The following is an 11,447-nucleotide window of genomic DNA, read 5'->3' on the forward strand; positions in this document are numbered from 1 at the left end:
CCATGTTTGGGCCTGTGCTTGTATCTTCCTGTGGTTGGGGGGGGGGGGGCAGCAGCCATGGCTCCTTATGTGAACCTAGGGCCAGCAGACAGAGTTTGATATGGAAGCAAAATGATGTATACTGTGAAGTGTCAAGCTCCCAGGATTTCTGCAGGAACAATGTTTCTTTTCCATACTTCAAGCTGGTGTGGCCACTCAGAAGCCATTGCTCTGTTGAAAATATTCAGTTATAAAAAGCTGGCAATTGTCTTTCAGTAATACTCATTTCTGTGACTGGAGGCAGAGACAGAAGTTGTAGACAGAGGGATAGGTATCCAAACGTAATCCCACTTCCCTTCTGGGTCCAGTGGTCTTCTGTTTGCCTTCTCGGTGGTATGACAAACCTGACTGATCGCTAATTCAGTCTGTCAGCTTTTGTCTAGCAAATATGCGTGGTGTGCAGCGTGGGACCTGATGGAAGGTGATGTTGCAGGCAAAGATGTATCCAGCAGCAGGGATGAGTGCAACAATGTATCCAGTGCCGTGCAGGGGGTCATGAAGGGTCTTACAGCCCATCCCGGACACCCAGGGTGCCATCTTGAGAGGAGCCACAGTCTGAGACTGGACTGCTCCAAGGGCTACTCCCATCTTTGGAACTCAGGCAGCTGCCTTACAAACTCAGCTTGGCTCAGTATGAGCTAAGTATGAGTACGCCCTGCACTGTACAAGACAGACATTGTAATTATGGGAAAAGAGTCATAAACTGTAGTACCAGATGAGAGGGAGAGGTGGCTCAGCAGTTAAGAGCATTTGCAGAAAACTAGGGCTCAGTTCCCAGCACCTACATGATAGCTCACAACTGCTTGTAACTCCAGCCCCAAATGCTATATACATAAATAAAAGTAAATAAATTAGTTAATTAATAAAAAATAGCATGAAACCATATCATTGTGGTAGCTACTAGCTAAGTCAATAATGTGCTTCAGAATGAACTTAACCAAGGAAAGAAAAGTCTTCTAGAAAGCAAATCTTAAAATATCAAAGAAAACACAAAAGGAAAGAAAATCCTTTTAAATTCATGGGTTGGAGAATTAATCTTGTTAAAAATGTCTGCTTGTCAGAAATAATTCAGAGATTCAATGGATCCCTCATCGAAATACAATGGCATTCCTTACAGAGCTGGAGAAACCAAGTTAAAATCGGAATGCAACCACAGACACCCGGAACGGTGTCTTAGGGTTTCATTACTGTGAAGAAACACCACAAAGATGAGGACTTTTAAAAAGGACAACATTCGATTGGGGTTGGCTTACAGTTTCAGAGGTTCAGCCATCATCATCATCATGGCAGGAAGCGTAGCAGTGTATAGGCAGACATGGTGCTGGAGGAGGAGTTGAGAGTTCTCTACATCTTAATCTGAAGACCGCAGCCAAGATGAGACTTTCTTTTGCAGGCAAGCCAAGGGGAGGGACTCTCCCCCCACTGGGTGGAGCTTAAGCATAGGAGGCCTCAAAGCCTGCCTACACAGTGATGTAATTCCATCAACAAGGCCACACCTCCTCCAACAAGGCCACACCTCCTCCAACAAGGCCACACCTCCTAATGGTGCTATTCTGTGTGGTCAAGCATTCAAATACATAAATCTATGGGAGCCAAACTGATTCAAATGACCACAAATGGCCAAAGCAACCTTGAGCCGAGAGAACAAAGGAGGACATTTGTTGCACATTTCCTCACTGCAGAATATATTGCAAAGCTGCAGCCACCGAAGCAACAAGGTAGAGGCATAGAAAGAGACATGCGAGCAGGTGGGAAAGAATAGAGACTGCAGAGACCCACACCTCCACAGACGGTTCCCACAAAGACACAAAAATACACATTGCAGTAAACAGCGCCTTCAGTAAACGGTGCTGAGCACACTGTATGCCCATGAAGACCACAGGCACTTGACTTCTTTCTGCCCCTGTACTCCACATAAAGTCAACTCAAGAAGGATCAAAACCCAAACGTCAGACGGGAAATTCTGAAACAGCTAAAAGAAGACACAGGTGTGACGTTTTATGGACGCTGCTCTGGGCAGTGGTCTCCAGGGAGAACCTCAAAAGGACAAGAAGGAAAAACTGAAAGCGAAACCTGACAGGTACGGGAAACTAAAAGACTCCGAAAAGACAGCGATCAATGGCCTGACGAGGCAGTCCACGGCACAGGAAGCTGTTAGGCAGCTCTTTACCTGGCCGAGTGTTAAAAATCTAGAATATTGAGAATTCGCAGGGTTTAGCATGAAAAGAGCTCAGTAGTCAGATTTTAAAATGAAGAAATGACAGGAATAGACGCACCTCAAAGGAAGAAACCCAAACGGCCCATGAACACACAGAAAAGGTTCAGGAGTGCTAACCATCTATTAGCGTTAGCCATCCCTCCCAAGTCAAAATGGCAATTACAAAATTAATTAATTAATTAAAAAATGATAAATTCTAAGGATATGTAGAAAAGGGAATTTCCTGGCCAGTAATGGGGATATGAATTAGGACGATTGCTTCTGGCAGTGGCATAGACGTCCTTCCGCACACTAACAATAGATCCAGGATGCTTCCTAATAGATGAGCGTAGGTCACAATCAATAGATCTATGCTTCAGCCATACCACTCATAGATATGCACACACTTAAAGGAAATAAGATCACATACCAATGAGACAGACAGACATACACACACACACACACACACGCACGCACACATGCACATGCACGCGCGCTCATACACACACTCATGGACATACTCTGCCATAGCTGAGACAGAGTCAGCCTGGGTGTGCACCAGCACATGAGTAGATAAAATACAGAGTCAAGAATGAGGTCCAGCCATTCCCAGCACAGGGACCAGGAGTAGAACACATCGTGTTAAATGGAAGAATCCAGCACGGCATACAAAGGTTCAATTTGTTCTCTTTCACGTCCACGGGTTAAGGGAAAATGCCGACTGCTAATAGAATAGGAAAGGTAGAGGGGGAAGAAAGGTATGAAATGAAAGGTTGAGTCTGATCACTGCACACCAGTTACATACATGTAAGTATCACACTGAATCTCATTAACGTGTACCATCAGATGTGTTGATTAATTTTTAAAAGAGGCAGGATTTCCAAGGCTCTGGACTTGAAGCCTCACACCAGTGCACTCTGTGAGTTCACACTCCCATGCCAGGAAAAGAGGAGGGTGGCAGAGAGGAGGGTGGCAGGGAGGACGGTCACAGGGAGGAGGGTGGCAGGGAGGACAGTAACAGGGAGGAGGGTGGCAGGGAGGACGGTCACAGGGAGGAGGGTGGCAGGGGGGACTGTCACAGGGAGGAGGGTGGCAGGGAGGACTTTCACAGGGAGGAGGGTGGCAGGGGGGACTGTCACAGGGAGGAGGGTGGCAGGGAGGACTGTCACGGGAAAGAGGGTGGCAGGGTGGACGGTCACAGGAAAGAGGGTGGCAGGGTGGACAGGGGGAAGAGGGTGGCAGGGAGGACTGTCACAGGGAGGAGGGTGGCAGGGAGGATGGTCACGGGGAAGAGGGTGGCAGGGAGGATGGTCACAGGGAAGAGGGTGGCAGGGAGGATGGTCACAGGGAAGAGGGTGGCAGGGAGGACGGTCATAGGGAAGAGGGTGGCAGGGAGGATGGTCACAGGAATCTAGGAGGGTGAAGAGATTCTGAGGAACTGTGGGCAGATAAGATGTGCTTTATTTACTTCTGTCGAAGGTTGCTAGGCAGGCATGCAAGCATACGCACAGAAGCAAGCACACACATACACACGCACAGATGGACGCACAGGATGCACAGAGGTGGGCACAGTGGACTACAGCCACACACTCACAGGCAGGCTGACAGAGGCAGAGACTCAGGAAAAGGCCTCTGACCTCAAGGCCATGTTTATACAGAATCGCACATAAGTGGCATTCTGAATACACACACACACACACACACACACACACACACACACACACACACACATATCGGCTAACTCATGCTGGTTCTTAGCCCCAAACTATCCACCGTTAGTCATGATTTAGCTAATTTATCCCAGATAGCTATATCAGCGCCATGTTGTTTAATTATAACCCGACCCCTGTGGTCCTCTGTTTTCAGTACTAACCCTCTCCAGATTTCCAAGCCTTCAACTGGAAGTAACTCAGCCCTGTGGCTGGCGTCTGTGGTTCCTTAAGGGCTCTGCTTCTGTGAAGATCTGGTAGATCAAACGTGGAGATTTGGGGAGGGTGTGAATCAGAAGTGACTTGTTAATTGGGTTTTGGAGGATGAATAAGACTATGCTAGCTCTGAGGCTGGGAAAGAAGCATGTGCTAGCTTGGAGAAACGTGAGCAATGGGCGTAAGAGAGCGCACAGCGCACATCACAGGGAGGGCATCTCGTCCATTTCGCTGTGGAAGAGGAGGACTAGGCTATTTATGAAGAGCAGGCTGTTATTCCTCGCAGTTCGGGAGGCTGGGAAGCGTAAGTTCTTGGTGTCAGTAGACTCAGTCCCTGGTACCACACAGCATCTTCTGCTGCAAACTCCAGAGAAAAAGGAAAACTATGTCTCACACCAAAGACTGGGGAGGGAGGGATTGTCTCTCCTGGCCCCTTTGTATAACAGTATCAATCTACACACAAGAGGAGGGCCCTGTGAACCGAACTCCTCCCACCTGGCCCCACCTCCCACCTGGCCCCACCTCCCACCTGGCCCCACCTCCCACCTGGCCCCACCTCCTAACACCGATTTTGGAGGGGCCACGCAGATGGCAGCAGAAAATGAGGGCTCATGGGCCATAGCAGCAGCGCGGGCCTCAGGAAGCACCGCATGGCACCTGTCAGGGAGCACCAGGAGAGGCTAGACTGTGAGGGCAGCGTAGGACAAAACAGAACGAAGGCCTTTGTTCTCCCCCACACAGCCACTGGCGCGTTTCGCACAAGGGATGAGATGGGTCTAGTTCTATTCATTCAATCCGGATGCAGTAGCAGTACAGGCTAGGGTGAGGATAGAGATGGAACAATTGAAGTGGTGCAGGGAACATCATTAAGGAAGCTACAGCCATGGTCCAGGTCAGGCGATCTCAGCTCTGAGCGGGGAGGGGCATTTTCAGAGTCCATAAGCAAGCCGTCTGCCTGAGCTAATGTGACCATACGTTAACAGTTCCCACAGAACAAAGTGTACCAATGGGCAGAGCCACGTCGTGACCTTTGCCGACTCCCAGCTCTATTAACCTCTAAAAGGAAAACGTGGATTTGGCCTTATTTCCATGGGAGTTGAGTGCGACGCTAACATACCCACCTAAAACAATTCAATGTCTTTTAAAATCATGGCTCCACATTCATTATAAAACGCAATTGTTCACTTGTGTGGATAAATCATGCAGAGAGAAACCCAATGAGTCTCATTGGAAAAGGGCTCTGTACATGGGCTACTAGTTTAATATTCCTTCAGCGGACAGCCCCTGCCCCTAGGAGGAACCATCTCAAAACCTGACTGTGCCTGATTGTTTCCGAAGTAGAATAAGGCCCACAGTGCCCCCTGCTGGCAACTTGGAGGTATAGCTTCCTTGAGAGTTTTGTTGGTTTTTTCCCTAGTGAAATTGTTGTTAATGTTAGTTTTCTCTTTATGGAGACAAAAAAAAAATCATTTGGGGACAATGGTTGCTGTTGAAGTGGGGATCAGGAGGGAGGCTAATTTTGGATGGACAATGTAAAGGAGATGGGTGAAGCATTAAGCAAAAGAAATGCAAAGGCTAAATTTGGTATCTGAATTAGGTTGTGCCAATGCTACACACACACACACACACACACACACACACACACACACACACACACACACACGCATCCCCAAAGAGATTTCGTGCCTGTGCTCACCCAGGAGGCCTTTATAAGCACTGGATGTGAAAACACAGCTGGAGCATTTGCATGTGGCAGAGGCTCAGGTTTCCTCACATAAAATGCTAAGATTCTCTTAGAGTAGTGCATGTGATATACATTATATAGAGGGGGTTGCCAGAAAATATCAAGAGTTGTCAACAAGGTTACAGACCTTGGATCTAACATCCATACTTCTAGAGTCTATCCTAAGGGGTAGAGAAGCAAAATGTGTAAAAGAGGTGTGTATATAAAAGATTCTCAGGCTGTGTGGATGGCTCAGTGGGTAAGAGGGCTTGCAGAACAAACATGAGAGCCCAAGTTCAAGTCTCTCCTACATAAAACAAGGCATGGCTTTGTGTGCCTGGTACCCCGGCACTGGAAAAAGATTCAGGAGGATGGTGGGAGTTTGCTGACCAGCATGCCAAGCCAAACCTCAGACTCCAGGTTCTTCAGTGAGAAATCCTGTCTCAAAAGAACAAAGTGAAGAGTGACCAAGGGGGTGTTGATGTCTTCTGCTGGCTTCTTTGCACATGCCTGAGAGTGCACACATGTGCACACACATGCACACACATGCACACACCATGCCTATAAGTGGAAGGCACTAAGTATCAAGAAAGAGAGCTTTAAATGATCCCAGGTGACCATCCCAATGTGGAGAAAACGCCTAAATTAAGTCGTTGAGTCTAGAGTGGAACCACTTAACCACAAAGCTTAGAGATTTCAATTAGGTCAAAATGTGTAGGATGTTAGAAAAGGCAGTATGCACCGAATGTCCTAGAGATGTGTGGAAACAAGTAGAAAAGTCTGCACAGTCTTTGATGAAATTTTTAAAGGAGAGCAGGTCATATCAGACGGCAAGAACGTGACTAAGCTACCTCGGGAAACTTCTGACAGAGATCAGCAGGTGTGAGGTTATTCTCTGACCTTTTAGAAGACTTTGGTTAAAACTTTTCAAGTGTGTGTGTTATTTTATTTGGGGGTGTTTACCCTCAAAATGGCTGGTGATGGACACCCAAAATAAGAACAAGGATTGTCATCAAGACACACTGGGAATCAGGTGGCAAGCACTCAGTGATTACCGGCTATGTGCTAGGTACCTTGACAAGCACCTGCTCCCAAAGGACTGGCCAGCAGTTGTCATGATTAAATGAGGAAGCCGACACCAGAAATGACTCTGTGTGACTTCATCCCTTCCCCTCAAACTGTCCCAGATCAGAAACATCAGAGTCACCACTGAAAACTTAAGAAGCACCCACCCCGACGGAGAGATCTGGGACACACTACAGTCACCAGACAGGAACTTAGGCAAGTCAGTTACTCCCAACCTAACAAGGCTGTAAAATGAACAAGCCAGTTTTAAGCAGATAAACGCTTAGTAAGAGGTAGTGTTCTCTCTTTTTATCTTTAACTGACAAAATAAGGTTGCGTGTATTAATCACCTACACGTGACCTTTTGAAATAGGTACACAGCACAGTCCGATGAAACCCAGCTCCCAGGCCACGCAAAAACTCATGTACTTGTCAGTCTCTGTAATATGGAAATCTAAAACTCCTGGCAGTTTTCAGTGGAAGAGATGGCTTAGTAGAGGAACAATCATGAAGACCTAAGTTGAAATCCTCGGGGACACAAATCGAGCACAGTGGCTCACATCTACAATCTCAGAGAGACTGACACTCACCGGCCTTAGAGCTCTAGATTCACTGAAAGATCCTGAGCGACTGAGGAAGACACGTCACCGTGACCTCTCACCTCCACACAGGCACACACAAACATGGCCAGGAACTCGTACATGCACATGTGCATATATATCTCAGACACCACCACACACACACACAGTTAGCAACCTTCAAAAGGAACGATAGTTACTCTTGAGTGCACTTATCCTAGCAGGAGGTTTATGTCCTCTGATCTACTCTACGGCACCCCCCAACAAGGGTTATTTTTTAAAAGATTTTTGCAAAGCTTTCTGATGCCCAGGTCCCTACATACAAAAGTTTAAGCTGACAGACAGATGACAGTAGCATGAGGTTCCAGCAAAGAACAAACGTCACTTGAGCTGCAGAGATCAGGTTTTTCACATTAGTGGTCCTCAAATTCAGAATCCCTCTCATTAGAAACAGCCAGTGATCAGGGCTGGAGAGATGGCTCAGGCGCTCTCATAGAGGACCCCCGATCTGAGCCCCAGCACCCACAAGGCATCTCACGACTGTCTGACAACTCCATAAGGAATCCAATGCCTGCTTCTGGCCTCTGTAGGCACGAGGCACACAGATGGCACACAGACATATAGAGCCAAAATACATACATACATACATACATACATACATACATACATACATACATACATACACATATATGATAAAAATTCAAACCCAGAGGAAATAGTCTGTCATTACTCTCCCCTGCCATCCAGTTCGGCTACAGGACATCCAAACACCCAGCTTGTGAAGCCTTCCTGTAGGAATCTGTTCCAGAAAAAGGTGGGGGGCACTATTTTTCTTGGAAAAGTTGTTAGTGTACATGGGTACCGGCCACCAATCAGTCCCTAGACCCAAGAGGTTTCCTTGACTTGAGGATTAGGGTAGCCAAAAGGCAGAAAGTAATTCACCCACCCACCCAGGTTTCTAAATCACAGAGGCATGATGGGAGCACACTAGCTTCCTGGTCCCATGTCAGGCCAGTTACAGGGACTGTCCAGTCCCCAGCTCTTAAAAGAACGCCAGACCTGAGTTATCGAACATGCCTAAACGGGTTGTTATTCCAGAAGCACAACAAATTAGAACAATAAAAGCAAAATTTAAAATATCCTATGTACCACTCAGAAGAAGAGAATTTTCTTTTTTGGACACGTATGGTCTGACAAATTTATTTAATATAATTAGAATCCTAAAAGAAATTTATTTGGTATCTAATTGTAGCTTTTCAAGTCAAAACATTTACTTTCACATTTCACGTTTGCGGTAATATAATTAATTAAGCCATTTTTTTCCCCACAAGAGAACCAGGGAGTTTGTTTTGTGTTAGCCAGCTACTCCTGAGCATAGGCCCGGCCTGGAGTGGTTGATGTATACTGTGACACTCCACGGGAGAAAACGGATTTTCCTTAGACGGTGGGTATCACCTGCAGACGGCTTCTTGGTTAGGGATGGGCTCTGTGTCCATTTCCAGTGCTGAAATTTCTGTCTGCTTTGAACTTGTGCTGGTCTTGTGCTCATTGTCTATCTTTGTGAGTTTGTTACCTGCCCTGCTGTTTCTAGAAGATTCTGTTTTCTCGGTGTCATCCACCATCAAAACAAAGAAATTAAAACCCAACCACCTTTCCTTGTCCACTAGAGGCCACCGTCTTCACACAGTTTCTCTCACCCTAGCCAAGGTCCTTAGAGGAGACAGTTTAGAAACCTGGTTTGCAGGTAAGGCTTCATGTAGTAGGACCGGGACACCAACCCGGCCACAAAACCTTCCACCTACAATCTGCCCTGCCTGCAGGAGGCGCTCGGGCAATGATGTCACAGAACTTGTGGGCGTGGCCAACCAATGACTGATCTAATTTGAGGCCCACGTGACAAAAGGAAGACCACGCCCCACACTGCCTGGCTAACCAGGATAGCCCAGAGACCTCGGATTTCTCCAGTTAATTTTGTGCATCAGTTTTTCCAACAATCTTACTCATGTTGGTCTCCAATACCTCGTCTCCCTCATCAGCGTTTCTGCAAAAATATTGTGAACCTTGTCTACATGAAATAGCAAACCCAGTTCACAGACATTTTCAAAAAACATTTGTCTAACGTTGAACAAATACTTGAGTGAGATCTAAAACGCCAAGTTCACTTTCTGAGGAAACCACACAGAAGACATAGTAAAATGTCCCATAACGTCTATAAATCAGGTTGTTGCCAGATCCTCAGATTAATAATCCTCGCGGGGAATTACCCAGTCTCATCTCGTTTAGATATAAAACGCAGCGTCTCCTAATGATTGGCCATTGCTCGTCTTCATTACGGGGCGGGCAGAACTTGGAGCCCCGAGGCTTCCTGTGGCTGCTGAAGATGAGGATGACCTTGATCATAGCTGGGCAGGGCTGACCTGGTGGGTGCTGGGGCCAGGGTGGGCTTGAGAGCCTCACCTTCGGGAGCTGTTGCTGCTTCCCTACTGCCCCTCCACCCCCCACCCCCAAACACACACACATACCATCGTTTGTTCCTCACTAAGACAATTCCCATTTTCCCTGTAGCAGACAATGCTGTCTTTAACGTTCCCATACGTAAGTCTATCTTTCTGTACATCTTTAATTACTTTATCTCTACCTTATGGAGTAAAATCCCCAAATTAAAGGTTAGAAACCGGATTGCTTTGTTCTATGTAAAACATTTTTGTGTGTACGTGCATGCATCTAGGTTTATGCATGTGCACCGTAAGCATGGGGGACTCAGCAGAAGTCAGAAGGCTCCTCTGGAACTGAGGTTATGGGTGGTTTTGAACCCCTATGTGTTGCTGGAAACTGCAGGTCCTCTGCAAGAACACAAAGGCTCTTCCTGCTAACCGGCACCTCCAGCTTTGGGTTACATTGTTTCCTGACAATTGGTTACAGTAATGCCTTTCGCCCGAGCAATACTGCTGGTGTGGTTTACAGAAAAGCAAACAAACAGCCTACAAACTCCTGGTTAGGCAGCTGCGACCACAACACAGATCAAGAGGCAGCACAGCACCAGCCACTCAGTCAAGAACATGGATGAGTCCTCCTGGGCCCCATGCCTCATCACATCTGGAGCCTTGTGACTCACACTTTGAGTCTGTCGTCTTTTACTGTGTAATCTTTTTTTGAGATGTGGCTGGTGACCGACGATCTGCATTTCCATGACCATCTAGCTGGCGTTCATGTGTGAAAATACCATAGTGACACACACCACCTCTTGTCCTGGCTGTGGCCACCGAGGTTGTTGACGCTTTCCGCATCTCACGAGAAGTTGAGAGCTACTCATGCACCTCTGCATCTTTCGGTATAGACGTTTCGGTTTTTCTGCGTTCACTCATACATTTGTTTAGATGGCGCTAGGCAGTTTATCTAAGTGGATGTGCCAGTGTGCACTTCTGCCTGCAGTGTGTGACATTTCTTCAGTGTGGCCCCTGGTCTCTTTAATAAAACAGTCATTTCCAGCTCAGCAAGTGTGGTAGTGGGACAGTAGGACCATACTATGATTTCAGTTCTTACCGGGTGTCTTTCCGCCGGGCGTCTCTAGAGAGGTCCCTCTGGGACTGCTTATCTACTTTCTCTGAGTCGTTTCTCTTATGACTTTTTAAGATCCAGATAGGGGAACTGCACTGTTCATATGCAATGCACACATGTCCTCTTTACACTTTGTGGTTTGCCATTTTATCCCCCCCCAGTGGCATGTTTGATGAACATAAATTTGCAATTTTATCTCCTAAATGTTTTATTTACGCGCATGCCGCATGCATACGGTGTCTTCAGAGTCCAGAAGAAAGTGTTGGATTCTCGAGCTGGAGTTTCAGGCTGGTTTGAGCTGACCAGCGTGGGAGCTGGGGACCAGAGTTGTACCCTCTTCGAGAGCTGCAAGTTTCCCTAAC

The 11,447-nt window shown here is 47.0% G+C and overlaps 1 pseudogene; it reads right to left on the reverse strand.

The window, feature by feature from the left end:
- Positions 1-3,431: 3,431 nt before the first annotated feature.
- Positions 3,432-9,927, reverse strand: Ap3s1-ps3 (adaptor related protein complex 3 subunit sigma 1, pseudogene 3; annotated as a pseudogene).
- Between the last annotated feature and the right edge of the window lie 1,520 nt (positions 9,928-11,447).

This window comes from Rattus norvegicus, chromosome 17, assembly GCF_021556685.1.
Source record: "Rattus norvegicus strain SHRSP/BbbUtx chromosome 17, alternate assembly SHRSP_T2T, whole genome shotgun sequence".
NCBI lineage: Eukaryota > Metazoa > Chordata > Mammalia > Rodentia > Muridae > Rattus > Rattus norvegicus.